The 14,287-nt window shown below is 50.6% G+C and overlaps 1 pseudogene across 1 annotated transcript; it reads right to left on the bottom strand.

The window, feature by feature from the left end:
• Positions 1-5,032: 5,032 nt before the first annotated feature.
• On the bottom strand, positions 5,033-11,666 carry LOC115834093 (annotated as a pseudogene). Its single transcript, XR_004029195.1, has 10 exons — positions 11,494-11,666; positions 10,756-10,889; positions 10,434-10,638; positions 8,060-8,425; positions 7,811-7,874; positions 7,034-7,181; positions 6,763-6,817; positions 5,970-6,082; positions 5,622-5,771; positions 5,033-5,337 (listed from the first exon to the last, which is right to left on the bottom strand). The product of XR_004029195.1 is annotated as a radical S-adenosyl methionine domain-containing protein 1, mitochondrial-like (transcript).
• Positions 11,667-14,287: the final 2,621 nt, after the last annotated feature.

Raw genomic sequence — 14,287 nt, forward strand, 5'->3', positions numbered from 1 at the left:
GGAGCTCACACCTGTGATCCCAACACTGGGAGACTGAGGCAGGAGGATCACTTGAAGCCAGGAGTTCAAGACCAGCCTGGATGGCTGGGCGCAGTGGCTCACACCTGTAATCCCAGCACTTTGGGAAGCTGATACAGGTGGATCATGAGGTCAGGAGTTCAAGACCAGGTGGCCAAGATAGTGAAACCCCATCTCTACTAAAAATACAAAAATTAGCCGGGCACAGTGGCAGGCACCTGTAATCCCAGCTACTCCAGGAGGCTGAGGCAGGACAATCGGTTGAACCTGGGCAGCAGAGGTTACAGTGAGGTGAGATCACGCCAATGCACTCCAGCCTGGGTGATAGAGTAAGATTCCATGTCAAAAAAAAAAAAAAAGACTAGCCTGGGCAATATAGTGAGACTGCATCTCTGTAAAAAACTTAAAAATTAGCTGGGCATGCTGGCGCGCTGGTGTGTATCTGTAGTATCAGCTACAAAGGGGTAGAGAACTGAGGTAGGAGGATCACTTGAGCCTGGGAGGTTGATGTTGAATTGTTTGAACCTGGGGGGCAGAGGTTGTAGTGAGCCAAGATTGCACCACTGCACTCCAGACTGGGCAAGGGAGCAAGACTCTGTCTCAAAAAAAGAAAAAAATAAAAAGGAACTGGAGGCTGAGTGCGGTGGCTCACACCTGTAACCCCCGTAATCCCAGCACTTTGGGAGGCCAAGGGGGGAGGATTGCTTGAGCTCAGGAGTTCAAAAGCAATGTGAGTTACGTGGCAAAACCCTGCCTCTACAAAAAATTTAAAAATTAGCCAGGTGTGATGGTTCCAGCTACTCAGGAGGCTAAGGTGGGAACATTGCTTGAGTCCAGGAGGTTGAGGCTGCAGTGAGCCAGGACTGTGCCACTGCACTCCACTCTAACCTGGGTGACAGAGATGAAAAAAAAAAAAAAGAAAAAAGAAAAAAAGAAGGAAAGAAAGAGAAAATAAAAGAAACTGGGAAAAAAATTTTTTGCCATAACCATGCATTACCACACTATGGAGCCACACTGTGATCCCAACACTGAAAAATTGGATCTAGATATAAACTTACCATGGAAAGACACTCAGTACATATTAGATAAGACAAGAAAGCTTCAAAGCAAGATGTGTATTATCCCATTTTTGTAAGATTGTGTATCTAAATACATTAATTTGCATATCAGAATTTCTGCTAAGATACACACCAGAATCTTAACAATGGCTAATCTTTGAATGGTGGGATTACAAACTGAATCAGACAGTTTAGTCTCAATTATGGTGCAGCAACCACTGGAAAGTCTACTGGTCTACAATGGCAGGGGTTAATTTCTCTCTACTGTTCATGTCTATTGTGGCTGGCTGCTCTGACCATCTTCTTCACCCTGGGACCTAGGCTGACAAACCAGCCTCCATGTGAACATTGCAGGTCACTGCAACAAACAGCTGATGGACCACCCACCGGCTCTTACAACCAGTGCCAGGCAAGTTTCGTGGCCCTTCCAGGTTCAACAAGGTAGGGGTATGTAATCCTCCCCAGGCCCTCAGGTGAGGCTCATGCCAAGGAGGGGTAGCAAACATTTTGGACATGATACAATCTACCACACAAGTGATTTCATTCTATTATTTAAAGTTCTTTTCTTTGCAGAAGGGTGTGAGAGGAGAGGTGAATGGTCTCACGGGCATGATGCCAGCTACGAGGGGCTGGCGAGCTGATGTGGGAGGATCACTTGAGCCTAGGAGTTTGAGGCTGCAGTGAGTTGTGATCGTAACATTGTACTCCAGCCTGGGGGACACAGTGAGACCCTCACCCTCCCTGTCCCTAAATTTGAGAGGTCTGGACTTTACCTAATTTAAGAGGCAGACCACTTGACCTGGACCTACAGCAAGGAGAAAACAACGATGGGACAGAAAGTTCTGGATGCCCAGAAGTGTTATGCCAGGCCTTCTACTTACGCTTACAGGACTTGAGTCGAGTTAGAGAGCCTCCACGAATGTCCCTATCTGTAAGATGGAAATGAAAAGAGCTGTCCTGTCGACCTCACACAATTCGGCAGCGGGGAGGGGTGGCTCAGTTGGAGGGCATTCAAATGATCAGTGCTCTGCCTGCACGCAGAGGGTTTGGTGCTTCAAGCTGTAACCACATACCCACATGTACTATAAGTCCCCAACTTCATCACCAAAGGGGGTTGTTCACCCCTTTTACTGCGTCCATGTAGGGCAGGTGAAAAGATGACAACCCAGGTCCCACTACGGGGGAGGAGAAGCCCCCTGATGGATCAGTCATGGAAGGGCTAGGATGTGGAATGAAGGCCCCCCTTCCCACTTTGTCACAGGACACTGGAAATAGCCATGTCCCCCTTTCCTCCTGCCCCCAGCTCCTGGCATGGAAGGCAAGAAATGATTGTAATCAGGGGTTCCCAAAAGGGAATGATCATTAGGGCCATCTATGAGCATTGAAAAACTAGATTCCCGGGCTCCACCTCCAGGAGCTTCTGATTCATCTGGTGAAGGAAAGACCAGACTGAGTCACAGAAGGTGATCTGTGCCATCCCCACTTGGCCCTGGCTCCTACCCAGCTCCTCTGCACGGGCCTTATGAGGTGTCGTGGCAGGGAGGGCCCGGACGTCTCAAGTGGCACAAGCCCTGGCAGCTGGGAGAAACCTGAGTGGCCCCAGGTTATCTGATGGCACACCTGCCTCGGCCCCGTGCTCGCTTCTTGAATGTCAAGATCAGGGGAAGTCTCAGGAAGCAGCTCCCCGAGCAGCACGGGTCACCCCACAGGCTGCCCCAGGGCCAGGCTTTCCAGTGCAGCAGGGGCAATGGAGGTGGTAAGAAAAGGGTATCTCCTGTCCTGCTCCTAGTCCCTCCGAACCAAACATGCCCCTGGCTCCCATGACCTGCCTGCACACCTTGACTGAGAAGCCTGGAATTAATCTCTTTACACATCTGTCAACATGGCAGTGAGTGCCTTGAGGGCCAGGACAGGTCTTGTTCCTCCCTGCCGTCCAGTGCAGTCCCTGGCACACCATTTGTGCTTGCTTAATATTTCATGAATAAAGGAGAGGTAGTAACACTTACCATGTTACCACAGGATCAAGGAAGGACTGATATTCACACCCACTGGGCACAGGGAAATGCACGTGCTTACCTGAGAGGTGCGGAGGCCCCATTCTTAGTCACTCAGCTAGAGGCTGAGCTTAGCATGCCTCATTTGGCAGTGATACTAGATTACTTCTGGCATCATGGTACCCTATGACATAAGGTATGAAACTTATGGAGCCTCTTCCCAGGAAAATGCCCCTCCCCACTCCCTCTGTCTCACACATATAACATACAACTTCCAAGTTAAGAGTATCACCCCTTCACCAGTCACAATGGCTCACATCTGTATCCCAGCACTTTGGGAGGCTGAGGTGGGAGGATCACTTGAGCCCAGGAGTTTGAGACCAGCCTGGGAAATATAGGGAGACCGTATCTCCACAAAAACTTTAACAATTAGCCAGGCATGGTGGTGCACACCTGTAGTCTCAGCTACTTGGGAGGCTGAGGTGGGAGGATCGCTTGAACCTGAAAGGTCACAACTACAGTGAGCTGTGGTCATGCCATGGCATTCCAGCTTTGGCGACACAGTGAAGCTGTCTCAAAAAAAGAAAAAAAAGTATCATCCCTTTAAAAAATGGAAAGCTCTTTTTTAATGGAGAAAGGCTAAAATTATCTATAATGATGATATGTAGTTAATGAATTTATTTATTTTGAGATGGCGTCTCGCTGTCACAGGCTGGAGTGCAGTGGCACAATCTCAGCTCACTGCAACCTTCGCCTCCCGGGTTCAAGCGATTCTCCTGCCTCAGCCTCTCGAGTAGCTGGACTATAGGCGCATGCCACCACGCCCAGCTAATTTTTGTATTTTTTTTTTTTTGGTAGAGAAGGTGTGTTGCCATGTTGGCCAGGCAGGTCTTGAACTCTTGACCTCAAGTGATCCACCTGCCTCAGCCTCCCAAAGTGCTGGGATTACAGGTGTGAGTCACTGTGCCCGGCCTGATGTCTACAACTTTTAAATTATTCAGAAAAAAAATTATACAGACATCTAAAGATGAGGTAAATGTGGCCAAAAATTAACAATTGATGAATCTATAGGGTAACCACAAAGTATGGAAACTTTTTTTTTTTTAAATTTTTTGGAAGCAGAGTCCTGCTGTGTTGCTCAGGCTGGTCTCAAACTTGGGCTCAAGTGATTCTCCCGTCTTGGCCTCCCCAAGTGCTGGCATGAGCTTGGCCATATTTTTCTATAGATTGAAGATGTTCTTGATGGCATTATGAATATTTGCCTATTTCCAGACTTTACAGCTACATAGTAGACAAAGGATATAGGGCCTCCAATGAACTATTCTTTCATCTTTTCTGTAGGTCTGAAATCCTTCAAAATAAAATGTAGGGAGTGGGGGAAGGAATTTCAGCCCTAGGCTAAGCTTCTAGTCCTGAAATCAGGATTCCATGCTCTAGGAAGGAGCTCAAAGGAGAGGACCACAGTCAAGACAGGCTCCAGATGTGTTTATTAGGCTATTTAAATAGAACCATGTGACCATTTCTGTAGGTAAAAGGACAAAGAAGAATTACAAACACTTTGGGTCTTTCCTGAATTCTCTCCCCTTTCTCTGGTCAACTCCACCCACCTTCACTCTCAAAGGAAAGGCACAGGGGGAAGGAAGTCAGTGAGGGGACTCAGGAGAGTCTGCGTGGCTCCTACCACCCCACACATATTCTGGTTTCCCGAAGATAAGAGGCAAGGCTTGCTCTGATCTTTCCCAGTTCTCAGAGTCCAGCAGGCCGCTGTGCTGGACACATACATGGATCCACCAACATGTATCAGTCCTTCTGTGTTCTCTCCTGCATGGTAGAGGCTGGAAGCCTAAGAACTATATTCCTCAGAATTTCCTGCCAGCCAGGATTTGCTTTAAAGTCCACTAATGAGAGGCACTTCTAGAAACCATGATTCCTTTTCCAGCAGTGGCAGACAGCAGGCATGAGGTTTTGTAGCATCTTCTGAGCACTTTCCAGTACATCATCTGCTTTTGTGCTGCTGGAAGCTGAGACCATCAGCAGGAGTTTTCTGTGCCTCCTGCACGTTGCTGATTTCTGACAGTTGCTACTGGCTTTCTCCAATTTTCACTTCTCTGTCCCTTTCAGTGGTTTTATAAATACTTCATTCCTATAGTAGATCCCTTCCTGCTTATATTAATAATACCTAGAGGGGACATGGTTTTCCTGACTCATCCAGCTGTCTTAGGACCTTACTCCAAAGTAAGGAAGGCTTCTCTTGGGGAGGTAATTGCCTGTAGAAAGATTTCCAAACACTGTTCATTATTTGATGCCAAAAAGGTAAACAGAAGCTGATGTGGGTGGTAGGCAATTCCCAGCCATGGAACACATGCTGGCCTGTGAGTCCTGAGAAGCTGAATGGGATGCCGGTTCCCCGACCAGAAATGTCCTCCCATCTACCTCACTGCTGCCATTCCCCTGGGGATGCCAGGGCTGGGCAATGACCACATGGAGCAGAGACGGCACCCAACAATGCAGAAGAGATGTCTGCAGTACCGACCCAGCTCTCAAAACCCACCTGGCATTACCCTGGAACACAGGAACATTTTGTCATCCTCCTAGCACAGGGGAGGGGGTTCTCTGCTGCCAGGCCTCTTGGAGCTGAGGCAGGAGGGTCAGCAAGAGAGAGTCCAGCACAGCCAGACCCTCCCAGGAACACCGAAGACCCCTGGAAAACCAAGAGGCCTGAAGGTGACTACTTCATCTTGCCAATTTCAAGCCCATCCCCCAGCAGGGCCAAGCCCCCAGCACCTGCAGGCCCCTCCTTACCAGTCAGTCTTTCTCACTTCTCCTGGGTCTGTGAAGAGCTGTAGTCAGGGCTCCCTGGGATGCCTCAGCCCCCTCTGCCCAGCACCCCCCAACACACCTGTGATCCAGCTGCAGTAGGCCCCGCTCCAGCAGCTCCTGCACCTCCTGCACCTCCTTGTTCGCTCCAAACACGTCCCACAGGGTCAGCTGGGGCTCAAACTGCTGCCAGTGCTGGCGAAGCCAGAGGGTCAGAGGTGGGGAGCTGGCCTGGCTACTCTGGGCCATGAAGTTGGGGTGTGGTGAGAGGTGGGGGAGGGTCCAGTCCAGCATGGAGATCTCAGCAGCTGACATGCGTGAAACCAGAACCAGGCCAATGGGCCAGCAGGGAGGAGGGCACCTTCACTCCTGTTCCACTGAGGCTGGAACCCAGCTTCCAGCCAAGCCAGGCCTTCCTCTATGCCTCCTCTCTTCCCTCCCCTCTCAGCCAGCTCTAGCCAGGGCTTTATGGCTCTGCTTTATCCAGAGCAGCTCTGGGTTTGCTTGATCGTTATCTACTGTGCTTCCTATGAGAGGTTTCAGTGCTCCCTAAAAACAAGTGGAAACCCTTTATCTATCTCTTGCTTCACAGAGCTCAGAAAATTGAGGTTGAGAGAGGTGAAAGGATTTGTGTCCAAGGCTGCAGTAAAACAAGGGCTGCAACTTGGGTCTCCGCAGCCCTGGTCTAGGGTTCTTAGCTATGCACCACTGCTCACTGCTTCTGCCCATCAGGCCTCAGCTGGACCCGGGCCCCACTTCTAGCTGCCAATCTCACAGAAATTGGAAGTATATGTGTGTGGGGGGGGTGGCAGGGAGGGGGCATTGATTCTGCAAGACTTAGGAGGGAGTGGTGTGCAAGAATCCCAAGTCCTTACCTGGTGAGTGATCCCCACGTCGGTGCGTAGCCCCAGGGCCAAAACTTCCTCCAGCCTCAAAGAAAAATCATCAAGGAGTCTTAGACAGGAGGCCTGTGTTCCTCCCATTCTCCAAATTCTACACTGGGATGCATTTAGAAGAGGCTAACAGGGACCATACCCTGTGGCAAGGCAGGGGCCAGGGCAAGACAGGAAATAAAAGATGTACAAATAGAGGTGGTCTTGGGGTATGGGGAGCCTGGGGGAGAGCCCTGTGCCCTTGGATGCTCACAGCTCCAGCCTGCCCAGGGGGACATGCTTCCGGGTGCCATGGCCAAACAGCATCACCTCCTTCATCCAGTTGTCAGGCTCCAGTGTCTGGATCCGAGCCTCCCGGGTGTGGCCTCCAGCCCCCTGGGGCATATATCGCCCATGGGCCCCTGACAACATCAACAACCATCCCCACATTAATGGGTGTTAATACTATGTGCTTACCAGATTTAAATCATGTGGTTCCTGGAGCAACTGCCTCTAACACACTGGAAATGTAAATTCTTTTTCTTTTCTTTCCTTCTTTTTTTTTTTTTTTTTTTTTTGAGGTGGTGTCTCACTATGCTGCCTAGGCTGGTCTTGGATGCCTGGGGTCAAACGATCTTCCCACCTCAGCTTCCCAAGTAGCTCAGATTAGAGGCACGTGACACCAGGCCCTTTTTTGTTTTTTCTTTTTTTTTTTTTTTTAAATCATCTATCCCAAAATGCCAAGACATATAAATTCTTGGGCTCTCCTCTAGCCCTGTCCAGTTGGGAATTCTGAGGTGGGGCCCAGCAGCCTGGCTTTTAACAAGCCCTCCAGGAGATTCTCATACACACTAAAGGCTGAGAACCGCAGTGCAAGGTGCGACATTAAGCCCCTTACAATTCATGCTCAACGGTTCTATAGGGAGGTATTATTTTTTGCCACATTTTACATATGAGAAAATAGAGGCTTGGAGAGGTTAATGTGGCCCAAGTTCACACAACCACGACATTCCTCTCCTGAGTCATCTTTTCTGTAGTTCACGGGACTCACCAGGCCCAATGCCAAGGTACTGACCACACTGCCAGTAAGTCCAATTGTGGGTACTGAGCGCTCCCTGCGGGGAGGGAGGAAATAGTGCAGAGTGAAGAGGGCGGGCCTCGTTTTTGACTCAGGTAAGGGGCCCCAGGTTAGAATGTCCCACCATCTCAGCCAGCATCCTTCTCTGCAGAAGGTCACAATGCCCCGGTCACACTGCAGTCTGCCCATCCTCCACCTCCAGCCATCAGCCCCAGAACTTACATTCCGGGCAAAGTTGGAGACCTCATACTGGTGGAAGCCAGCCTCCCGAAGAACGGCCCAGCCCCTCTGGTACATCTCAGCTGCGAGCTCCGGGTCAGGGGCTGGAAGGGCACCCCGCTGCACCTGGGCGAAGAGTGCGGTTCCCCGCTCCAGGGACAGCTGGTAGAGGGAGAGGTGGTCATCACAGTGGTGCAGCAGTTCCTGCAGCTGCCCAAGCCACGGCCCCACCTGCTGTGCCGGCAGCCCCAGCATCAAGTCCACAGACACGCGCCCGGGAAAGAGGCGCCGGGCCTCTGCCAGCGTCCGCAGAGCATCGCAGGCCAAGTGTGTCTGTCCCAACAGCCGGAGCTCAGTGTCATCTAGGGACTGGGAAAAGAGGGTGGGTGTAAGCATACCAGCAGCTCAGAGAGAGACAAGAACGCTCACCCCATTGTAGACACTGATACAGGGAGAATGCAGCATGTGGCAGGCAGCCGGAAGGCAGGAGGGGGAAGGTCAAGCTGGCACCAACAGCTGCCATTCACAGAAAGGTCGCTATGTGCCAAGCTCTTTTATGTGGTGTCTAATTTAATCTTTGTAACCCTCCAATATTAGTTCTAATTTACCGATGAGAAAACTGAGGTTCAGAGGTGTTAAGTAACTTGCTCAAGGCCATACAGTTGCAAAGTTCGACCTGGAATTTAGGACTGTCTGACTCCAAAATCAACAGTCTCTATTTACTTTACTTTTCAATTTTAAACAATTCTAACCTATAGAAAAGTTGAAAGAAAATCACAAAAAAACCCTTCATCTAGATTCATCATTTGTCCATACTTGTTTCTCTTTAAACATACATACCTGTTATTATGCTGAATCATTTAACAGTAAATTATAAACCAGCACTGTCCAAAAGAACTTTCTGCAATGGTGGAAATGTTCGTATCTGTACTGTCCAATATGATAGGTAGTAGCCACATGTGGTTATTTAAATTTAAGTGAATTAAACTTAACTTACCACATTTCAAATGCTCACTAGTCTGTGGCTAGCGGCCACTATATTGAATAGCAGTTATAGATATTATACTCCCTAACCTCTAAATACTTAGGTGTGTATTTCCTAAAGAACAAGGACATTCTCTTACATAACTGCAATCCAATTACAGAGTTCAGGAAATGCAACACTGACACAACACCGTTACATAATACGTTGTCATATTCAAATTTGGCTAATGGTCCCAATAACATCTACTGTAGTAATTTCCTCCTTCTTCCCCAGTCAGGGGCCACACATTGTATTCAGCTGTCTCTTGTCTCCTTTAGATTCTCAGCCTTTCTTTGTCTTTCATGACATTGGCATTTTTGAAGAATACAGGCCAGTTGTTTAAAATGAAGAATTTAATGAATTTAAATAAATTATGATTATTTGCGAATTATAATTATTTAAATGAATTATTTAAAATGAATAATTTCTAGAGATTGGTTGTATAACACTGTGCTTATAGTTAACAGTGCTGTACATTTAAAAACCTGTTAAGAGGGTAGATCTCGTGCTGTCTGTTCTTACCACAATAATTTTGTAAAAGTCTCTTAATTCAGGGTTTCCTGACGATTAGATTCAAGATATGCACTTTGGGGTAAGAATATCTTAGAAGTGATGTGTTTCTGTCAGCATATTCCATCAGAACAAAGCCCACAACCCGGAAGTCCTACGGAAATATCAGAGGTCAACCTGAGAGGACTAGGTTTCTCCCTACTTAAAAACCGTCAATGGCTCCCTATCATTACTAGGACAAAACCCACACTCCTTGGTAGGCACCAAAGGTTTTGGACTCTACCTTGCAGCCTTGTCTCCAGCCTCTCCAGTCACAAGGAATGACTCACAGCTCCCCCAAAACATGCCAGGCTCTTCCATGTCCTGTGTCGTTTCCTCCACACCCCCTCACCTGGTGAACTCCTCCTCTTCATTCAAACATCATCTCCTCCAGAGAAGTTTCAGTGATTTCATCAGAGTGACCTCCCTTCAGGCTGTACTCTAGAAGCCTTTTATAGAGACCCCCTTTACAGGTGACATTTACCATGCTGCAATAATTTGGCTACATGTCTGCATCCCCCGTGTCTCCAGTCATGTAGCAAATCTTTTTTGACCACCTACTATGTGCCAGGCACTATGGTAAGTGCTCGAAATAGAAAAGCCACACCTGATCCCTTTCTCATAAAGTTTGTGGTCTATGACAGCAGCAGACAATTAAGGAGTTACAAAAGTGTCGCACTAGGCCCTACTGTGTCCCTGGGACCCAGAAGGTGCTCAATGTTTGCCCAGTGAATGAATGTGACCAAAGAGGAGATGGCACTGAAGGGCGGGGTGCACTGGGATGGGGTGGGTGCCATGGGTTACCTGGAGGCCTATAGACAACCTGTTGACCCCTGCTGCCCCGAACTCTGCCAGTCTGGAGCCCGGAGCTGAAGTAGGATTAGCCTCCAATGTGACTTCCGAGTCTGCAGGCAGGTGGGCTGTCTGTGCCACAGCCTCCAGGACAGCAGCCAACGTGTGGGGACTGGCTAGACTGGGGGTCCCCCCACCAAAGAACACAGACTCCACCCTGGGGAAAGAGGATGGAGAAATGAGACCTGGGGGAGCCCTCTGGGTTGCCTGCACCTATCCCCCACCACTCCTCCAAATATTTCCCAAAACGCTGCCTACAGCCCCCACTACCCACCATTGCACCCCGCTGAGCCGCAACAGCGTCTGCGCTTCGGTCACCAGACACTTCTGCATGGCAGCCTCCTCCACGTGGCGAGGGATGTACTTGTTGAAGTTGCAGTAACTGCAGCGCTTCTCGCAGTAAGGCCACTGGGGGCAGTGAGTGCATGTGCGCGGTGAGAGCTGCCCTGGCCACTTCCAGGGTTCAGTCGCACACATCCCCGACCCCACCCCCACCCTATCCCGAGGTCCTTCCACAGTAGCTAGGACATCTAAGCCACACAACTCCCCAAGGCAGGTCGCACTGGGGTGATTACATCCACTTCAATGTGAGAAAACTGAGGCTCACTCCTTTGTTACGCTGCCTCTTCCAACCAGCAGACGTCAGGAAGGAACTCAACCCAAGCTCTTTCTGGGATCATGTAAGTTTCATACAATTTTCCTATGGGCCATTTTCCCAGCTACCGAATCAGAACACCGCTCTTAAAAAAAATTTGTCTTGCTAAGAGGAAAATTGTTATGAAATTTGAACCATTTGGTCAGAGTCACCGAGCCGGTGAGTAGGAGAGACTTCAGGTTTCTGGACCAAGTCATTTCCCTGCCAAGGCACAAGGTCCCATCCCAGACCTCGTACGGGGGCACGGAAACACGGCAGGTGGGTTCACAGAGTGACAAACCGCCACCTGGGTTTTGGACCGCCACGGTCACAGCCACGGCTGCGGCCACACACCGTGGGCTCCGCCCCCGCCCCTACTCACGTGTAGTAAAGCGCCGCAAGCCGGCCCGCAGGCTCAGGACTCGGGGACTCTCCTGCGTTCTCCACGCGGCGGCTCCTCTGGGCCGCTCTGGCTGCTGCCGCCCAGACGCGGGCCCGGGCTCCGGGGAACGCCATGGCGCCCAGCGCAGCGCAGGGCACGGACCCCAACAGGAGACGCGCGCAGAGATCACTGTGCGTGCGCAGCCGGTGGAAGGAAGAGGGGCTGCGTGACCGCGCGACGAGAGGGCCCGGGCCCGGGGCTGCGGCGCCACCTGCCGGGCGCCCCGGCGCTCACCGCGGCCGCCTGTCGGTTCTTTCCCCAGGCCGCGGGGCGGGCTGCCTGCCTTTTGGCACCTTGTGCCCGGGCGAGTTCCCGGACCCATCCAGGAGCTCTTAGATCGTTCAGTCAATTCCTTGACATTTGATGTGCCTGGCTCAGAACTGGGCGCTGGGGACATCTAGGTGCATAAAGCCAGGTTGTATTCTGACAGGAGAGAGGCAAGCCAACCGGCCAGGACAGGCAAGACGTATTAATTCCGTGCCTGCTGGACACCGGAGCCGTGTGCCTCAGTGCTGTGAGGTCATCTGTTGTAAGAGTGTGGGAGTCAGTAGGGCAGAAGAGACACTTGGGCTGGATCTTTCTTTTAATTTCATTTACAACTATTTGGGAGAGGGGAGGTCTTGAACTCTTCGGCCTCAAGCGATCCTCCTGCCTCAGCATCCAGAATAACTAAGGATTACAGGCATGAGCCACCACCAGGGCTATGCACGGGATCTTGGAGGAGCAGAAAATCCCAGGGGCAATTGGCTTGGCCGGGAGAGTAGGCTGTTTTGGGTCAGGCCAACCCAAGCATCTGCAGGTGTACGTGCTGGGAGGACAGTCAGATGGTGTGTGCAGGAGAGAGGGGGAAGGCGCAGGGGAAGGCCTGGGGAAGCAGGCACCTGAACAACTGTCCCACAAAGCAGAAACATCATGGGCTTCAGAGGCAGGCGGTGCAGGACAGTTCTCCCAGTGGCCTTGAACTGACCTGGTTCTCCCCTCCTTTCTTGCTTGTAGTTCTCAAGAATAACTGTAGACGCCTGTAATCCCAGCACTTTGGGAGGCCGAGGCGGGCAGATCACTTGAGATCAGAAGTTCAAGACCAGCCTAGCCAACATGCTGAAACCCCGTCTCCACCAAAAATAAAAAAATTATCCAGGCGTGGTGGTGGGCACCTGTAATCCCAGCTACATGGGAGGCTGAGCAGGGAGAATCCCTCGAACCTGCGAGGCAGAGGTTGCAGTGAGCTGAGACAGTGCACTGCACTCCAGCCTGGGTGATGGAGAAAGACTCTGTCTCAATAAATAAATAAATAAAACTGTAGAGTGTGCAGAGAATGCAACATCCTGAGGGAAGGAAGGACTGGCCAGCACAGCCATGCTCTGTTCCAGTACCTCTAGAAAAAGGATGTCCTTCAGCACTTCAGCCCAACATGTCACATGGCCCCAGGGTATAAAACCCAGGGCAGAAGCCGGGCGCAGTGGCTCACTCCTGTAATCCCAGCACTTTGGGAGGCCGATGCGGGCGGATCACAAGGTCAGGAGATTAAGACCATCCTGGCTAACACGGTGAAACCCCATCTTTACTAAAAATACAAAAAACTAGCCAGGTGTGCTGGTGCGTGCCTGTAGTCCCAGCTACCCGGGAGGCTGAGGCAGGAGAATTGCTTGAACCTGGGAGGCGGAAGTTGCAGTGAGCCCAGATGGCGCCACTGCACTCCAGCCTGGGAGACAGAGTGAGACTGTATCAAACAAACAAACAAAAAACAGGGTGGGCTGGTTTCTGGGGCCCCTCAGCTTCAGTACAAGTCCAGCTGGCTGGGCGTGGTGGCTCATGCCTGTTATCACAACAGTTTGGGAGGCCGAGGCAGGTGGATCACCTGAGGTCAGAAGTTCAAGACCAGCCTGGCCAACATGGCGAAACTCTGTTTCTACTAAAAAAAAAAAAAAAAAGCTGGACACGGTAGTGCACACCTGTAATCCCAGCTACCAGGGAGGCTGAGGCAGGAAAATTGCTTGAATCCCGGGGTTCACACCACTGCACTCCAGCCTGGGTGAAAGAGCGAGACTCCATCTCAAAACAAACCAACAACAAAAAAAAGTCGGCCATGTGCAGATAGCAGTCCATCCCCCATCTGCCTCAGCAGCTTTCCTGAGCCTTAGGGGTCCAGCTCCAAATGAATCCCAGCCTTCTGTTGTCCCTTAGTGCCTACCTATAGGTAATAAACACGTTGCATGTCACTTGTGTTTGCCTCGCTGGACTCAGCATTATGTAACTTGTGGGTGTTTGCCTCACTGGACTCTGACAAGTTGGTAACCAGTGTGCAGTGAACCTGCCTAACAGACAGCTGGGTTCTGATCCAGCTGTGTGACCTTGAGCAAGATACAGAACCTCCCTGAGTTTCTGTTGGGTCATTCATGAAGTGGGACCAATGGCTACTTGAAAGGATTGTTGGGAAGATTGGGAGAGAAAATAATGTGAAAGTACCTGGCGTAGAGCCTGGTACTGAAAATACCCTAAACCTATGTTCATTTCTTAAAAAGTCAAGAGGAGGCTGCTGCTGCCTTGGGCAGGCACACTGGGAGGTAAGGGGGCAGGCATGCTGGGAGGTAAGGGGGCAGGCATGCTGGGAGGTAAGGGGCAGGCACGCTGGGAGGTAAGGGGGCAGGCAGGAGGCAAGTTTCCATTCCTGTGAACTGGGAACCTATGTGCTTTTGGGAACCCAGCTGTTTTTATTTCTTGGGTCAAAGT

The sequence above is a fragment of the Nomascus leucogenys genome, unplaced genomic scaffold (genome assembly GCF_006542625.1).
Source record: "Nomascus leucogenys isolate Asia unplaced genomic scaffold, Asia_NLE_v1 001213F_47966_qpd_obj, whole genome shotgun sequence".
Classification (NCBI taxonomy): domain Eukaryota; kingdom Metazoa; phylum Chordata; class Mammalia; order Primates; family Hylobatidae; genus Nomascus; species Nomascus leucogenys.